Here is a 19,633-nt window from a genome sequence, read left to right on the forward strand (position 1 = left end):
AGGTAGGTCTGAGGGATGTGGAGGAACAGAGAGAGACTGAGGAAGAGGACAGAGGAGCAGATGAACACAGTTCAATCACACACAGAGAGCAGCCAGCAGCTGTGCACACTGCTGCAGGATAGGGTGGTCAATGTGTGAATGCGTCTTTCTGAGTCAACAAACCAAGTGAGATATATGTCATAGTGAAACGTCACTGTGGTATAAAGTTTGTGGTCTCAGAGTCAAACTACAAGGCTTTTGTAGAGAGCACACCGGACCCGTTTTATATTAAGTGGCCTTAACTACTATGTAGTTAAATTTTAATTATTAATTTGGTACACTGCACTTATTGTGTACATACATGTTTTTACATTGTACTTATATTTGAAAAATATCTGCACATAATTACATCTGTAATTAATTTCTGTAATTACATGTATAATTACACGTTGACCCATCCCTTACACCTTAACACACCCTTACTACCCATACCACCAAATCTGTCCCTAACCTTTCCTGTTTCCCACCTCAATAGCAGCAAAAAAAAAGTTGCAATAAAATATGAACACAATAAGCACATTGTATTTATTTTTTTATGTAAATACATCGAAGTTAAGGCCACTTAATATAAAGTGGGACCACCTACAGTACTAGTTAATGATGGATATACTTACATTAATAATATCTAATTTATATATAAAGTATATAGTTCAGTCATTAAACGCTAGATGAGACTTTACATGACACAAACTAATTGTCCTCAGCTGATTCTGCAGCCACTGAGTTTTCTTGTTCAACATTTAAATAGTCTGATTCAGTGGACTTCAGAAACCCTCCACCTCCCCCAGCTACACCTGTCTGCTATGGTATTTATGAATCGCTATTCATGCAGCAGCATGGCAGCAGGTTTGTGCATCTATTGGCAGTAGAAAGTACTTGCTCTGCAGCAGCAGTGTGTAGCAGATCTAGTCTGTCAATACCACATACATTTACATCATCATATCCATTGACGTGTTACACTATATGTACATACTCTGTGCAAAATATGTACTACGGTTGAAGTGGAAAGCAAGCTAAAAGAGAACATCGCTGTTCTCTCTGGTCATCTGGAGAAGTTGGAGGCATAGTTGGAGAAGATGCGATCTTCTGACAGGACCAAGCACTCAGAGAGCAAACTCAGCAGCAAGATCAACACTTTGGAGCAGTACTTCAGAGAAGAACTAGAGCAGATGAGGAGGGAACACCAGTCAGGCAAGTCTTACATTAGGATGTCATTATACCCGTAATAAGCCCTTAGAACATCTCAACTTGTTAACTACAATTCAAAATTTCGGACTCCAAACTGTATATGAAAATCTGAATTATAGTCTCGACCTTTTTACACCATCATATTTAGTGCCTCCCTGCCCACACCTCTGAACTGACCAATCATTGCAAGCCAAAATCTGAACAGTGAACTAGCACATCACATGCTACTGTATGTCATTTATTAATAACAGAATGGAAAGATTTTATTCAAGCTGCCTGCAATGCAATACCAAGCAAAATGAGCGGCCCAATTTATCTCTCCTGTGGCTGTTTTTCCAGGCTGTTTGCTTCTAAAAGCTTAATGTACAGGCAAGCCTGCTGGGTATCTTCCACCATAGCAGATATGACATTTATTAGCTTATTTATATTTCCTTCCTGTTTCCAAAAGTTATGGATTGACAGACTACACTGTTTCCCAGGCATTCAGTACAAAATACCAAATGAAACCTAAATAAACAAAACAAAGAATTCACATTAATTGTACCCTCCTGCCTTGAAATGTACTGTACTTGCTCTCAAATTCTCTTAGAAACTCTTGTGATGGACTGAAAGAAGGTGATGCATTATAGATGAGACACCTAACACACACTTCTGCCACAGAGATAATGCTTCCACAGATTTCTGAAGGTGGTCTCCTCCTTTATTATATTTGCCAGGGTTCCATGTGGTTCATGATGCCATTGTGTCTCTGACAAAGGAGAGATGCAATAAGACATCAGACAGATCCACAGAAACATGGTAGGACTGAAGGTGCCCTCACTGGATCATTCTTTTAGAAGACAAATACGCTGGAATATACAACCTGTGTGAGAAAACCAAGTATGATTCAGCAGAAAGTGGGCAGATGGACAATACAATCAAATAAGCTCTACATTTGTTTTCTTGATTGAAAAAAAAGGATTTAGCTTGCATGAGGTCATTGCCTTTAAATCTCTTTTTGCTGGACCAGACTTTAAAATCAGATTCTGAGTGAACATTCATAGTTGATGAAATTCAATCAAGGTACAATTACGACAAATCCAAGATTAGAAGCACAATACTCATGCAGGCTCAACGCTGAACGATTAGAAAGATGAATTGTTCGGTGTTTGTCAGCTCGACCCCAAGCCAGTATTGGTTGTAATCAATGCTATATAAACAAACAATATTGCTGTCTTTTCATTTAATTTTCCAAGCCAACAATGCATACCTACAAAGCATAAATACACCCAACATAATAAAAAATTATTGCTTCTGTAGGGCAAAGATAATCATGCGTCAGATAAAAAGCTTCTCTGACCATAAACAGACAATCTGAAGAGCAGGTTTCCCACTTGCTGCACTTTCAGATGTGCCCAATAGTGATTTTGGATCCGAAGCAATGACTCTTTTGAGTTACATAATTGCAATAGTAAGTAGATTTAGTATTTAAAGTCAGCGGAGCCTTTTGGCGATAACAATTATGGCGAAAAACTACCGCTCTGGAATGAATCATTAATGTTATTTTTCATGCATCAACGCTCACGTGATTGCAATGCAGTGAGTATAAGCTAATTCAGTTAAACCATAAACTGCTATTAAAAGAGCCATTCATATAGATCAAGTGTCTTTTTAAGTTAGCTAAGCAGATATATCCGTACATAATGAAATGTACTTGGTCATGTAAAGACTTTCAGATTTGTAAACATTGATCAGTGAATAAACTGCTCAGTGTGCAAGAGATAAAGCAGAACAATGGTGTAATGCTGTCTCCTGAGGATGGTGGACTGTCTCAGCTGGATGGGTAAAGGCATCTGTGGCAATCCACCAGTCTGCAGTCTCCTTCTAAGTTTACAGGCCCAAAACACAATGCCATTTTTACAGGGGTCATGACATGGATTTGTAAAATAATTTTAACTTGTAACTTGAGGTTCACGTCATATTTACTTCAAGAGTCATATTAGAAAAATGATTGTTTTGAACCCTCACTCTGACCCTCTGTAAAAAAATCATCCTGGGGACCTTCTGAAGGCTCTACAGAAGCAAATATGTTTGTTTAACCCAAATGCATTAAAGTAAGCATTCCTTTACTCTTCCACTTGTCCTGTTATCAGGAGTAGCTCAAGCACATGGAGAATGTTAGAAAGTGAACAAGTACAAGCATCAGACTGAATGCCAGCAGGTGGGGCATATAGGAAGATGATGTAAAATGTTTTATCAATGTTCTAGAGCAGGGATGGCAACTCTGGTCCTGGAGAGCCTGGAGAATTCAGCTTCAGTCCTAATGAAATCTTGATTAGCTTGTTCAGGTGTGTTTGATTAGGGTTGAAGCAAAACTCTGCAGGGCTCTCCAGGATCAACATTCGCCACCCCTGTTCTAGAGGTAGTCATATGAACATTTATTTGCCTGTGTGAAGTCATAAATCCCACAATATCCAAACAAGATGGTTAGATCCCTTTTTTTGATACTGGCGATGTTGTAAGTTATGACATTTGCAGGATGTTTAATGGTACAACTAATTTTTATATTATCAAAAAAACTCTGGAAAAAATCGATTTATCATGTCATGACCCTTTTAAATACAAAGCTTGAGCTTGTGGATGTAGTTTATTCATCTCATTAACTGTATTAGATGGCCAATAGTTACCATTCAGACAAGTCTAATAACCGTTCAAGCAATTTGAAAAAAAAGTACATTTATAATGAGTGCAGTCAATCACAATTAATCTCATCCAAAATAAAAAAAAAATATTGTGTGTACTATGTATATTTATACTATGGGTCCGTTGAATGCTTGAATCTGATTGGCTGATGAACATTCTGAGGTGTGCAATTATTTTCTGGGATAGCACAGCGGACATAGTTCCAGTCAGCTCTCTTGACCACATTACAGTTCCATATCACTTTGCATGGTTAACTGTTATAACGGTTACGGATAACGGAGAGGCACAGAAGTAGCCTAATATCTTCATTAATAACTGCATTAGAATGCTATCAACCGATCAAGCTTCCATTACCAGCTTTAAAATGATGTTTTGGGACCAGCAAAAGAGGCACTGGATGAGATGTGAAAGAAATAATCCTACTCACAATAGTGATTTAAGTTCAAAAACCAGACGAACCTCTTTAAATATATAATCGGATCGATGTCTTGAGGTATGGTAACCGTAGTATAAGCGGAATAATTGATAACGGGCCGTTGAATTATTAGAAAAATAATGCACACCTGATGCGTGTCACGGTTTTCGCTGCCTGAAGGAACACGGAGCCGAGGATAAACAAAATAAGGCTTTTATTATATCCAACACAGGAGATATCCAACATGGAGCACAGAGGTAGGCACACGTTAGTAGCAAATGAAGAGACCCGACAAAACAGAACTGAAAGGACAAGGCTTATGTACAGCGGATAATGGGGAAACACAGGTGGATGGAATCACTAAATTAACACACATGAGGAAGAGAATAGACACACCTGGGAACTAATCAAACCAAAACACGGAAAGACAGAAACTGGGTCACGGGCAAAAACACATTAAATGAGTCCAGGTGTGACAGTTCCCCCCCCTCCCGGTAGGTGCGTCCTCGCACCGTAGAAACAACCGAGGGAGGCGTGGGTGGGAACTTGGGAGGAGGTTCCGGTGGAGGACGGACTCCCAGGAGGGGGCCAGCAGACAGGGACCACGGAGGAAGGAGCCAGGGAGGAGACGACGGAGGGAGGAGCCAGGGAGGAGACAGGAGCAGGAGGAGCCAGATGGTCCACCAGAGACCAGCCAGGACGGAGATCCAAGGTGGAGTCGACGGCGGGAGGAGCCATGGTGAAGGAAGGGTCGACGACACCAGGGGGCCGACAGGCGGAGACTGCACCGGTGGGTGAGGAGCCCAAGATGGAGCAGCACAGCCGCAGAGCCAGGGTGACGACGAGGATCCGGAGGGCCTAGGTGGAGCTGAAGGCTCAGGCGACCAAGGTGGAGGCGGGGTCCTGGCAGACCGCTGTGGAGCCGGAGTGACCGAGGATGGAGGTGGAACCGGAGGGAAGGAGGAGCCTGACAGAGCCGGAGGGATGGAGTGACGAGGTGGAACCAGAGGAGTGGAGTCCCGAGGCGGCGGATGGTCGACGACTGACCAAGGTGGAGCCGGAGGGACGAGGGAGCCCGGTGGAGCAGGTGGGATGACAGGCCACGGTGGAGACGAGGGAGCTAAGAGCCAAGGCGGAGCCGCTGGGTCGAAGGACCGAGGAGGAGTCCAGGGCTCGGAGGCTGGAGGCGGAGACAGGGCCTTAACGCACCAAGGCGGAGCTGGAGACTGGCAGTCCAGCGGCGTACCATCGCGCCCCGATGGCGCGGACTGAGGGTGAGCTGCGGGACTGACTGGCACCAGCAGGGATGGCGAGGAACTGGCTGGTCTAGGAGGAGGACAGAGAGGAAGGATGGGAGGAAGGACAGGAGGATCAGGACTGGACGGAACCAGCGAAAGAGGAGTAGAGGGACCAGCAGGTTTGGGAGGAGGCGGGAGAGGGAGGCTGGGAGGGAATACAGGAGACACAGAAGATTCAGGGCTGGGCGGAACCAGTGGTGAAACAGAAAAATCATGGCTGGGCGGAACCAGCGGAGACACAGAAAATTCAGAGCTGGGCGGAACCAGCGGAGACACAGAAGATTCAGAGCTGGGCGGAACCAGCGGAGACACAGAAGATTCAGAGCTGGGCGGAACCAGCGGAGACACAGGAAACTCAGGGCTGGGCGGAACCAGCGGAGAAACAGGAAACTCAGGGCTGGGCGGAACCAGCGGAGACACAGGAAACTCAGGGCTGGGCGGAACCAGCGGAGAAACAGAAAACTCAGGGCTGGGCGGAACCAGCGGAGAAACAGAAAACTCAGGGCTGGGCGGAACCAGCGGAGAAACAGAAAACTCAGGGCTGGGCGGAACCAGCGGAGAAACAGAAAACTCAGGGCTGGGCGGAACCAGCGGAAATGGAGCAGAGGAAATGACTGGAGGAGGTAGGAGTGTGAGACTGAGAGGGTATACAGGGGAATCAGGGCTGGACGGAACCAGCGGGGAAACAGGAAAATGGGGAAACACAGGTGGATGGAATCACTAAATTAACACACATGAGGAAGAGAATAGACACACCTGGGAACTAATCAAACCAAAACACGGAAAGACAGAAACTGGGTCACGGGCAAAAACACATTAAATGAGTCCAGGTGTGACAATGCGGACACGATGCGAAGAAGGTTACTTATATTATGTATATATAAATACACACATGCATGTATATAATTATTATATATATATATATATATATGTGTGTGTGTGTGTCATGTTTATATATTAAATGTTTATATATTTAAATATATACACAGTACACACGTATATTATGTGAACAAAAACTTATTTTGGATGCAATTAATGGCGATGAATCATTTAACAGCACTAAAAAATAATTACTATAGGTATTAATCTTTATATAGTAGGGAGCTGAAACTGAACTTTCAGTACACTTTATTACATTGGAATCAAATCTGATAAGGGCAACACAAGCCTGAGTTGCTCATTTGTTTTCAAGTAGAGCGAGTGAATGCAATTGCTCACATCTATCAGCTCCAGGTCATCTTTGGCGTGCAGGTGGCGCAGGAGGTACCGCGCCACTGACGCTATAGTTTCAGAGCCGCCTGAGGCTGAAGCATAAACTATTTTCTCCAACAGGCGTCGGGTTTCCCTGTAGAAGAACAAACCATTATCAATCTGATCCTGACCCAGTTTAACCTCTGATATCATGAATAAAGGTGATCTATTTCATATTTAAATAGATTAATGGAACAGGTCGGACTGATCTGACAAGTTGACAATGTATGGGTGTAAACAAATGTGAACACAAAACCCTACTAAAGCTATATGCAAAAATCCTCTCATATGCAGCAAGAGAGTGGCAAAAAAAGTAGCTTTGTGAAATGGCCGTACCTGGCACCCATCTTCATAGAGAACTGCAGTAAAGCTTGCAAGAGCAGAGCTACTGGTGAGCTGCACATCTTTAAGACTTCAATGCTGGCCTCCAACACCAGATCCTTCCATTCAGAGACAGACACCAGCCTGTTGGCAGACGTACAATCAGACGATCTTTACACAGTGTTTCCTTGTATTGTAGAATGGTCTGTAAAGTTTAAGCAATGGATTGAGTAATTAAAAAACCCTTCTAAAACAAGGATTTCAGGATTTGAGATTTATATTAGCTGGCAAAGTTCAGACTAATATATGACCGGCGTCTGGATACACTGAAGACTGACACGCTTTAATTAAAAGTAATGAAAAGCTAGCCACAAAGTGCTTAATTCAATTTGGCAGGCAAAGCTGCAGTCAGCTAAAATTAAGGCAATATGCTGACAGTGGATGGAGGGACGGAGGATGGACTAAATGAAAAGGGTGGGAGGAAGAGGAAGCAGCGAAAACAGGGGAAAGGTGCCTGAAGGTGATAATAAGGAAAATAATCATTTCCATTTTTATTAGCAGGCATACTGTATAGACACTTACAGACAAACCATTTCAAAATGTAACAAGGAAAAATTCAAGAAAAATAGCAGATGTATCCAAATTTATTACAAATGTAGTAAAAAAAAAGTATTTAGAAATTGTACACAATAAATATAAATGGATAAATAAACTGTTTGATTGCCTTTTCAGCAGCCATTTCTCCAATATCTTTTTACTATTCATGTTGAAAACTTGTGATTCATTTATTTTTTCAGAGTTCTTTGATGAATAGAAAGTTCAAAATAACAGCATTTATTTGAAATAGAAATATTTGAAATATTCCTTCGGATGAGACGTTAAACCGAGGTCCTGACTCTCTGTGGTCATTAAAAATCCCCGGCATCCTGGCTAAATTCGCCCATTGGCCTCTGACCATCATTGCTTCCTAACAATCCCCATATCTGCTGATTGGATTCATCAATCTGTCTCCTCTCCACCAGTAAGCTGGTGTGTGGTGGGCGTTCTGGCGCACTATGGCTGCCGTCGCATCATCCAGGTGGATGCTGCACACTGGTGGTGGATGAGGAGATACCCCCTGACTATGTAAAGCGCTTTGAGTCCCTAGAAAAGCGCTATGTATTAAATGTAAGGAATTATTATTAATTATTATTGTAACATGTCTTTTAAATTGTCTTTACTGTCTCTTTTTTTTTATTTAATGCAACCTTGCTGAATAAAACTATTAATTTCTTTCAAAGCACCATCTTACTGTACTTAACTTTTAAATGGCATTCCATGGAATTGTAATGAAAAGTTAAATTAACCAAACACATGGAAAGAGCAGAGAGTGGTCTGATAAGCTTGTGTTTAACTTTCCACTATTACACTGTCAACAGCACTACAATAGGACTCCTTTCTTTCATCAGGTTTGTCGCATGATTGTCTGCCATATTACAGAACATTCCTGTTTGATCAGCTTTTCATAGCTGTTCATCCATCCAGTCAGTGTTTTATGAAGGATTATCACACACTGATCTCATGAGTTATTATGAGCTAAATCTACCCTGAGTAAACCGTTCCTCTCCGTCTAACAGAGAGTTAGGACAGTATTCAGACTGCGGCTGGCATAGCTTTGTTTGAAATCCCGCTGCACATCCTCTGAACTAATGTAAAGACCTGGGATTTGCAAGGTTTGACAGCTGTCTAGAGGTACTCCGTCTACAGAAAAACTATTAGAAGAAAGCACAGCAAACAAAAGAAACCTATTTTCACAAAGAAAGTAGTGTTACTTTAACTATTCTGCATTATTCTTCAATCATTCATATTCAGGTAAACTAGTTACTGCTTGAAGGTGACAAAATGGAAGCAGCTGAATCTAAAATCTAAGACTTTGTATTTTACATTTAAACATAATAACATGGATATTCACACACACATATATCACCAATTTATATTCAATAGGATTTTTTTTATTTTTTTTTCAAAATCTGTCTGTTTACTTCTGTGTTAAAATACAAAAAAATTATTTAGTCATTCAGGCCACACTGTATATTAGAAGTGTCTGAGAAATCTGTGCCCATTTCTCCCAACTTCCCTGTACAAGATTAATCTGGTATTTACCAAACACGGCATCAGTGCCAGCAGGGCTAGTCGGAGCAGACTGCTCATCTTTCCAATGTGGTCACCGAGCTGAAGTCAGCTGAAGACTTTGTCTATATGCCACAGAGGCCTGAGCCAGCAGACCCTGAGAACAGTACACTCCTGCCAACCACAAAGAGACAGCAAGTCTTTATTTACTAAGAAATCAATCTGACACCAAGCTCTCTTTGGTGAGATGCTGAATGTACATACATGCCAGGTGGACACAGACGTGTGGTTGGCCATGACAGCAGCGCTGAGCTGATCCAGCACTGCAGGAGGAACACAGTTACCAGTGTCAGACAACAGGAGGCACTCACACCGAACCGGCCTTAACCTCAGGAACACCACAGGATGCTCTGGAGATACACTCGGAGCCTGAGGGAGGAAGAGGAATGTATACAAACAGTTAAATGGGCATGAAGTAATTACATGTTTAGGTTTTACTTCCTAGCTAGTATGCTTCTTATCAGCTTTAATATCTTATCATTACCACAGATTGACTGGTGTGCCACATATGTTGATGTTTTAAGGAAAATATCAGAATTTGAGTTAAGCTTGTCTGATATAACTATTATTTGTGTGATTAAACAATCTCAACATGGTGGCCACCAGGAGTGGGGGAAGGTGGGTAAATAAAAGAGCTTTTTCAAAGCCACTGATATGACTAGATTCATGTGAGTGTATATAATTTTAAACAACTTAAACATTCTATACCTCTAAAAGACTTGTGACTTAATGTATATTTTTTTTTGTCAGGAGACTTTCTAGAATTGCAACACTGCAAACGGTAAAAACTAAAATGGTAACTGTTAGCTTAAAGCTGTCATGAACTAAGCGACCAAAATTCTATTGATATTTTGACATTTAAGAGGTCACTATACTTTAAAAACATCCTGCAAGTTTCAGAACTCAAAACTTTCTTGTTAGTCTAAAAACAGTTTATATTGAAGCCAGTCTGCCTAAATGACTATATGGAGTGTATGACGATAATGTTATAGTGTGGCTGAACACTGCCTCTGCAGAAGATCAACGAAGAATCAACTGCTTCTACATCACTGCTTGTTTAGCCCTGCCCACCGATTTCTGCATGTATTGTTTATGAGAGAGGTGAATGAGCAGAAACCTAGCAATAAAAGATGGCTCAGAAGACAAAAAGATGCTGTGCAGTCTCTGGGGGAAAAAAACTTTCTTTGTGAAGCATTTCTTCTGATCACAAGATTCACAAAGTTAGGAAAAAGTGGATGAACTTTATTTTAGTGAAGTTCCAGAACGTGTCAGTAAGAACTCAGTCCTTTGTTCACTTTATTTCGGATTTGTTTACAAAACAAAGCACAATTTGCTACATGATTATCAGAAAGATTGCAACTAAAAGATGATGCTGTGCTGACTATATTGGATCCGATAGAAATGTGTGAGTAACTGTCTTTATTACATGATAACTATTGGATTTGGTATGAGTATTTATGTGGATCAACCTAAATCACAGCAGTGTCGCATAGACGGTCAAACATACACAACTTTTAAGCCAATCACAGCAGTGGCTGTTTACTTCAGAGTCTACGATCCACCACACCTATTCAAACAGAGCATTCAGATAAGAGGAGCTAAAAAAGAGAACAGAAAATAGCCTATTACTTCTAAATTATGATGTTGTTTGATGTAAAGATCTTGATACCATTATAGATGGAGCTCAGAGATATAATATGATATCTCTGAATAAAAAACAATAGCATTTTGACATAAAAAAATACAAAATAGCATTTTGAGTTGTATAAAACCAGTTAATTTTGATCAGTGGTTTTCAACCATGTTCCTGGAGGCCCTCGACACTGCACATATTCAGGGTTTCCTTAGTCTGAGACCTCTATTTCAAGTTTTGCAGTATGTCCACTGGTAACTAGTGAGTGGAGCAGAGCTTCAACTCTTTTGTACTGGAGCTATGGGACTGACAGTGAATTTAAAAACCTGTTTAGAGCGACCAAGAGCATCTTACTGTTGGGAAACGCTCCAATTTATGCAAATGAGAAGAGCAGACAGCAGCCATTTGCTGTGAGAAGCACATAGTAACAGTCATCTCTCACGAGCATTACAAGATCTGCCGATTTAGTTTAAATAATTTAGTTTACATGTACTATTTTTCATTTCGATTTTAAGTACAGTATCATGGATTTTCATTACCCAGGACATTGGCCCTTCAGGAGCAAAACTGGACAGTCCTGTTCTACAAATACTAGGGGTGCACAATAAATATCGGCCAATAATTAATGCGCATCTCGTCAGTAAAGCCGGCTCTCTAATCAGTGGTAAATTCCATCGGATGCGTGATTTCACATAGAGCTGTTACTACACAGAGCCGTTGTTAACTGACAAGCTGTGCAGCTTGTCAGTTAACAACAACTCTGATTGAATTAATTATCAGCCGATATTTATTGTGCACCCCTAAGGGGAACAGCTCAAGCATTATAAGCAGATAGACAGCCACAATATATGGATATTAGACAGATGGTGCCATGTCAGTGCATGAAACGGGCACACGGTTCTGCTTTGAAACCCATGAACAGGTCAGCCTATCTGTGTCTGCACCTGTGCCCGATTCACACAAGAGAAAAGCATCAATAGGGGACATCGTGACATAGAAAGAGAAAGCATGTGTGTTTGTGTGTGTGTGTTTGTCTAACCATGTGTGTGTGTGTGTTTGTACATGTACCTGGGAGCAGAGAGTCTCTGCCTGGTCATATTGGCCTCCTGTTTGAGTCCAGTCACGGCCTGCAGGCCCTTCACTGAGAGTAAACCGTACACACAGCACACAAGGTTTTATAGCTATGCCCCCATCAGCATATATACAAATACACTGACATGACATTCTCAAGTCTCACTGACCTTTTTCAGACACCAGAGTCATGTGTGCCCTCTCCAGACCTTCTCTGCGAGGGGCGGAGCCTTCGAGCATGCAGTGTTCTCTGTGTGACAGGCAGCCATTAGCTCCGCCCACCCAGCAGGATCGTCTGCATTTGTGATACAGAGAGAAAGACAGAGGACAAATCAATCAATCACTGCCATCCGTCTTAGGCTGTAGACATCTCTCTCTCATCTCAAACTTTTCACATAGGCCTCTCTGCATTAAACTTGGCACATACTCCCGCTGACACGTTTAATGAAAGTTTCTTACTATCCAAATTGAATATTTACATCATTTAGGGTTATAGAAGACTGTGTTCTGTCCAAACAGCTTTAATAACCTTCCTTAACAAGAAGCCAAAGCTCATTACAACTCTGGCATAAATTCTGGTTTGTATATTACAAGGGTCCCACACTTTAAAGTCATTATTATGTCATTTCACTAAGAGAACTGACTTCCTTGAAAGAGATTTTGGTCAAGGGTCTAGTCTTGTTCCCATAGACTGCTATTCTGTTTTTGACTCTTTCAAATCTTAACAGTTACTAAATCTTAAAGTTAAAATTTAGCAGTAAGAGCAGCTAACTTCAGAACTGATCCAGAGTGTCTGATTGTAACTCAGTTTACCTGGGCACAGCAGCACAGCTCTCTGGATTGTGTCCTCACCAGAGTGCCGGCCTGAGGCCAGCTGAGTCACTCCACTGCACAGCAACGCCCTCTACAGATAAAAAGAGTTGAACTCTTTAATGGACACAGAGAGCCACTGGAGTTCATCCATCCACAAATGTTAAATTACCTTTCCAAGTGTCAAGCTGGCATGACACCCCACACTGCCAGCCACAGCACCTCCCTGATAAAAAAAAAAAAGAACACTTACGGTCAATACTTTTATAACAGGTGAACTAATCCTTTTCTCCTAATATATGTGCAAAAGCCGATGTGAGAATACTTAGACTGGCTTTTTTAGTTGGGGCAGTACTGTGGGACCAGTCTGGAGAGAAGAGGCCAGAGAGAAGGATTTCCTGGGTTCCCACAACACAGCAGATGTCAAACACATTTTTTATGATAATAAATGTCTCACAGCAGAAAAAGAAGAGCTCTTGTTATTCTGGGGTGTTGTGGCACCTTATTTGACATTTGGGTTAATTAACCAAATGCAATGATTCATAGCTGAGGTCAATTAGATTAAAGCTTTTCCCTTTATTAGCTTTTAAGTGTTTTTTAAACCTTTGTAGGATCTAGATTAAAGGAGGACATTGAAAGGGCATTTGCTATTGGACAAATAAAGAGAAGCATTTAATTTAATTAAGGTCCTCAATTCCCTACTCAACAAGACATAATGGGTCTGAACAAATATTCAATTAGTCAAGAGTCCAGGCTTCAGTTGATGAGCAACAACTTAAGGTCTATTTTGATCTCAGTCTGGCAATAATATAATATAATATAATATAATAAATGTTGGTGTCTGTAAGATTTGTAATATTTTTTAAATAAGTCTCTTATGCTCACTAAAGCTGCATTTATTTGTTCAAAAATACAGTAAAACAGTAATATTGTGGAATACTATTACAACTTAAAATTATTGTTTTCTATTTGCATATATCTTAAAATGTCATTTAATCCTGTGATGCCAAAGCTCAAAAGTCATTCCAAATCATTTTAGTATGGCTGATTAGCTGCTCAAGAAACATTTATTATCATTGTCAATATTGAAAACAGTTTTGCTGCTTCATTTTTTTAAACTGTGCTACATTTTTCAGGATTCTTTCACGAACAGGAAGTACACTTTTGATCAATTTGTGTCCTTTGATGTATGAAAGGACTCATTTAATAATATAAAGACCGTAATATAATTCCCTTATTTTTCAGAAGGGAATAATGATGAAAGATGAAAAACATTTTCATTCCACCTGCACTCTTGGTAAAATCCTTCAATATATAAGGGTCTTTAACTGCTTTCAGGCTAAATATAATTTTACCCTGGCCTATAAAACATGCATATAGTGCCATATTCATGTATTTACATACTTCATAATGGTAACTGATATAGATTATGTATTAGATTTGTTTTTTTTGTTTTTTTGAGTGAGACAAAAATAAACTTACTATATAATACAATATTGTATTTTTTTATTTCTTCAACAAAATTGCTATGAGATCAGACAATAAATGACAGACCCATTAATACCCTTGCAATATCTTAAAACAGTATGTTGTGTTTGTCCCCCTAGCTTGCTCCGAGCCTCCTGGGCAGCAGAGACAGCGCTCATCTGGACTTTGTTGTAGAAGTAGATCTCGGAGTCTCTGTTGCTCCTGTCCAGCAGTGTGGAGCAATCCCAATATGCATAACCCTTCACTCCCTCGGTCTAACATCAAATAAACATGTAACTCCAAGCAGAACAATGATCAATAATCTGAACATAAAGAAGCAACTACAGAACTGTTCATAAATTTAGATGAGTACATGCTCCTGATAATACAGCTTTGCCATCACAGGAATTAATGACATTTAAAAATATATGCAAATAGAAAACAGCTAATTTAAACCGAATATTACAGTAATATTGTAATTATTTTAATATCAATGCTTTTAACAAATAAATTCAGCATTGGTGAGCATAAAAATGTACAGACCTCAAACTTTTGAATAACTGTGTATATTTCAGAAATGATTAGACATACATGAGTAATCTGTTCTGTGGTATGTCTGAAAAGATCCATGGTGTCATAACTGCCATCTTACTCTGCAATCTGGGCCTGTGTAATGAGAAAGAAGTTTGATGTTCTGTGTGTCAAACTGGAAATAAAAAAGGGCAGTGGATGTTATATGAACTATCGGTCTGAACCAAACTCTACCTATCTGATCCAGCAGTTCACATACAGGGGTTCTAGAGACTGGACAATCTTAAAAGCTTCATGCGATAGCTAAAAATTTAGAAAAAGGACTATCAGCATGGTTCTCTAAATCATGTCAAGCTAATTACTTGTCAAAAATAATTTTACCTCTATATTTCCAAATGTTGGTCCATGCAACCACATTCTGAAAAATAACCAAGAGATACATTAGTTGTATCAATGCAAAGGTTTAAAAAGTGAAGAAAGAGTTTATTTTTCTTGCATAACTTACATTTGATGATTTGATAAAGCAGTATTGTGCAAAAGAAAAGTTTTCTACTCCTAAAATATAAAAGCAGAATATACAATTAACACAAGAATAGACCATCACAACACAGTAATATAATCCAGACTAATGGGATTATTCACATCAAATGTGTAATTTTATCTACCCTTTGCCATGGAGACCACCCCGAGGGCATTCCAGTCATTCGAGCATGATCGCATTCTTCACACACTGTCGGAACAGAGCTAAACCAAACCACCCTGTTAACACATCTTCATGAAAGCGTTACAAATGACTGATCCCAGGTCAGGTAATGTACATGTATGGCTTTCTCCAACAGAGGCTGCTGATCCTCTTCAGGATTGAGGCAGCTGATCAGTCTGGATTGGTGGCAGTAGTTCAGGCCAAGGGCACACCACACCACAGTTAATTGTAAGTCCCAGTCTTCTTTTCTCCATTTAGTTGAATATGGTTCAACTCTTACCTTTCTCATAGAGTGAGGAGCTGTCTCTGATCCAGTGTATGGCCCTGATCAAGTGGATCCATTCCACATCCATTCCTCAAACACTCTCTTATAGCAGCCTCTGGCTCTGCCCTGATCTTTTTCTAACTCACTATAGTAATGACCCAGAAAACTAAAACGCTGAACCGAGATACGGGTCCAGTTTAGCAGCCTTAAAATAACAAAAACAAGTCATTACTTATTTATAATAAGAAAAGACTCTGGAGTCTATATGCAAGGACAAAGAGCATACGGTCTGATACTGCTGGCCTTACCTTGAGTAAATGTGTATGGGCTTTACTGCGATCCCTTCCCATTTCCTCTCCCATGTTCCTGAACAGCAGTGGCGCCCCCAGAAAATTTTAACAGGGGTGGCCAAATGAGGCCACAGTAAATTTTGGGGTGGCACATTAAAATAAAGGGAAAAAAAATAAGGGTTTGCAATATAGACAAAAAGTTATATCTCTGTGAGTTCTAGGATTTTATCGATAACGATAATTAGACTATTTTGCTGAGTGTTATTGTGCTGATATCTTATTTTTAATTGTGCTGACACCTAATTTTTTAAATTTTATTTTTACCTTTACACCATTGTTTCTAAAAGTGTGCACCATCTTTTAGGTCAAATACTTGCATTTGGGCTTTTACCAAGCAAATGCAATCACTGTTAATAAGTGAGTCATTGCGATTGAACCGAATCATTTAAATGGTTGATTCATTCAGGAACGAAGCACTTTAATGTTGCTCAGAGACTCAAAACTGTGGCTGCTGCAGGTGCTGCACTTTTTTTCACTTCTTAAACTATTGTGAATTTACATTCTGCATTTAAATTAATAGTACCCACTGCAAATCATCCTAGGGGTGGCCACAGGGGTGGCCAGAGTTTATACAGGGGTGGCCGTGGGCGCCCCTGCTGAACAGGCAGGCCAGCAGGAAGAACAATTCCCCATTATCCGGGCTAGCAGATAAAGCCTTTAGAAAGCTGTGAGACAAAGAGAAGACATGATCAGCGTTTAGTGTTTAAATCTATTTCAGGTTTTTATACTGCGTGTGTGTGTGTGTGTGTTTTCTTCAGCTTGTTTGTGCTGTTTTTTCACAACATGCACCAGCCCCTTCAGCGTGATCTTAGACCCTCCACAGATCCTGAGTGAGAGCTCAGCAGCTCAGATCAAACCTGTAAAGATCATTTTTGGTCTACATAGCTTTTTTTTAAACATCTATTATCCTTTAATCTATCATGTTATTTTAAGATTAAATTCCAGTGATTCCTTTCCTGTTAAAAGAAAATGATTCACCTGAAATGCTTCCTCAGTTTGGCCTTTTTGCAAGTGAGCTCTTCCTTTCAAAACTCAAATCAATTGGTCATTTTTGGCATCTGAAATCTAAAAGGATGCATTATGAAAATTATGAAAATCAAACAGATTATCAAACAATTATTAATATTAATTTCTATTTTTTTTTTCAAAAATTAAACCTTTTATTCAACAAGGATGTATTAAAGTGTAAAAATGCTGCTCTGTGAATTGTAAATGTTGCTCTTGTGAACTTTCTGTTCATCAAAGAAAAAAAATTAAGCTGCAAACTTCTTTCAACATGTTAAATGTTTATAATTATTCATAATGTTTATTTAGTTCCAAATCTGCCTATTAAACTGATTTATCATGTGACACTGAAGACTGGAGTAATATCTGCTGAAAATTCTGCTTTACCACCACAGGAATAAAATAAAATATTAAAAGAGAAAAGATCTATTTGACATTCTAATAATATTTCACAATAATACCGTTTGACTGTACTTTTTTATCAAATGCATCTTTCAAAAAACTCTGTCAGATTTAAAACGATACCTGTGTAAGGATCTGCAGAGCTTCATCAGCATCCTGGTCTCTTCCTGTCCTCACCAGAGACTCTAGATTCAACCTCTGCAGTGTATGAGTACAATCATAAGCGTTCCCCACACTCGACTTCAGCCCTGAACACAAAACAGAATATATCTGAGAACAGCCCTTTTCTGTCCTGTTGGTGCAGCTGACTGAGTAGATGTCATGTTAGCTGTGTTTTAGATAGCTGTGTAGTTATTTTTATCATGCAATAGCTTGGCTGGAAGCTGTGGCACTGTCAGAGTGTTTATGCATTTTTAGTTGAGCCAGAACAACATTATACAGTACCAGCCAATGATGTAAGAGCGCATACGCTTCAATCCTGCACGAAAAACACAACAAAAGTGTTAAACATATTCTTTGTAACTTACATTGTACAGTATAGTTTAGGAACTGCTAGGAGTCTAATTAATGATGTATAGCTGGACATGAACAAAAATCAAAGAGTTATTAAAACATGTTTTTAGTTATCAAAATGAATCACGAAATGCATTATATTTATAATTTGATACTCTGCATATATACTTGACCTCTGGTCGGAACCTTTTTATCAAGAAGCTTGAAAAACTCCATCCATACTGGAGCAAATCTCGAAACATCTGTGAATTCTTTATGGTATTTATAAACTCACCTAGACTAATACTTTTGATGGCATCCTCAAATTTTTTTATCCTGACAAGCTTTAATACCAAGACCAAAGTAAGCATGTGAGTTGTTTGGATCCAGTCCCTAGAGACGGAAGAAACAGTGGACAGCTTCCTCACTGCAGTCACCTACCAAGATCAGAGACGAGATCAATTATCTGAGAATGGGGTTTATTTAGAAATACTGGGTTGATTATTTTTGTACTTAATTGTTCAAAAGTTTGGAGTATGATGTTTCTGATTTTAGTCTCGTTAAAGACAATGTATTTGATTTCAATATACAGTAAAAACTATAATATTATGAAATATTATTACAAATATTATTACAAATAAAAACAGTTGTTTTCTATTTCAATTAATTTAAAAAATAAAAGGTTATGTGTATTTTTTTTTCTCCATTGACTTAATTTGACCTAAACTGACCAGTTCTGATGTAGTGCTCACTGAGGGCCTCTAGAGGGCAGGAGTGTGTTGGATAGTGGCATCACAAACTTCCTTTAGCTTGGCCACACCTCATGAGGAAGCTGCAGAATACATAAATGAAACATTTGCTTTGGTCCGGACATTATTATTTTGAATATTACAATAATCGTGGTATATACAGCTTGCCAACCTTGGAAAGACATTTAATGTAGTCCTGTGAAAGGCTCCTGTGGGCTTCACGGGGCACATCTATCATCAATTGCAAAGTTCTTTCAAATGCTCCCTCACCTGGAATTCCCTGCTCCACGCTCTGGCCAGCTTTGGGTAGAGTAGCAAACATTTCACACATATGAAGATATAAAGCCTGATGGCTGCTTTAAAAAATAATATGTGTAAATTATTTTGTATAGATAAAAGTCAGTGAAGTTACAGGTGCATCTAAAAAAAAATAGAATATCATGGAAAAGGTCTTTATTTTTATTGTAATAATATTAAGTTATTAAATTAAATATTAATATTAATAATAATTTTAAAGCAAACTTTCTTATATTCTAGATTTATTGCACACAAACTGAAAAATTTAAAGAGTTTTTTTTTTTTTAATTCTGATGGTTACGACTTAATTACAAATGACAAATTCAGTATCTCAAAAAAAAAAAAGAGCAATAAAATTTAGCTTGATTAGTTAACTAACTGTGTCCCTAGATAAACACTACATTTGGACTATTCACTATAGACCATGACTGACCTGCCATGCAATCAGTTGCTCTGGCTCTAGTTCAGAGGCCTTTCTGTAGGTGCTTTGAGCCT

At 39.4% G+C, this 19,633-nt stretch overlaps 1 long non-coding RNA gene and 1 pseudogene across 2 annotated transcripts; both read right to left on the minus strand.

Annotated features, from left to right (window-relative positions):
* Positions 1-1,384: 1,384 nt before the first annotated feature.
* On the minus strand, positions 1,385-19,163 carry LOC113049946 (tetratricopeptide repeat protein 37-like; annotated as a pseudogene).
* On the minus strand, positions 14,367-16,463 carry LOC113050011 (uncharacterized). Of its 2 annotated transcripts, XR_003276692.1 has the most exons (6): positions 16,152-16,463; positions 15,541-16,048; positions 15,381-15,430; positions 15,257-15,293; positions 15,110-15,178; positions 14,367-15,010 (listed from the first exon to the last, which is right to left on the minus strand). It is a non-coding gene; the product is annotated as an uncharacterized LOC113050011 (long non-coding RNA). The 2 variants fall into 2 exon arrangements; XR_003276691.1 differs by having other exon boundaries at positions 14,367-15,178.
* Positions 19,164-19,633: the final 470 nt, after the last annotated feature.

This window comes from Carassius auratus, chromosome 30 (genome assembly GCF_003368295.1).
Source record: "Carassius auratus strain Wakin chromosome 30, ASM336829v1, whole genome shotgun sequence".
In the NCBI taxonomy this organism is placed as follows: domain Eukaryota; kingdom Metazoa; phylum Chordata; class Actinopteri; order Cypriniformes; family Cyprinidae; genus Carassius; species Carassius auratus.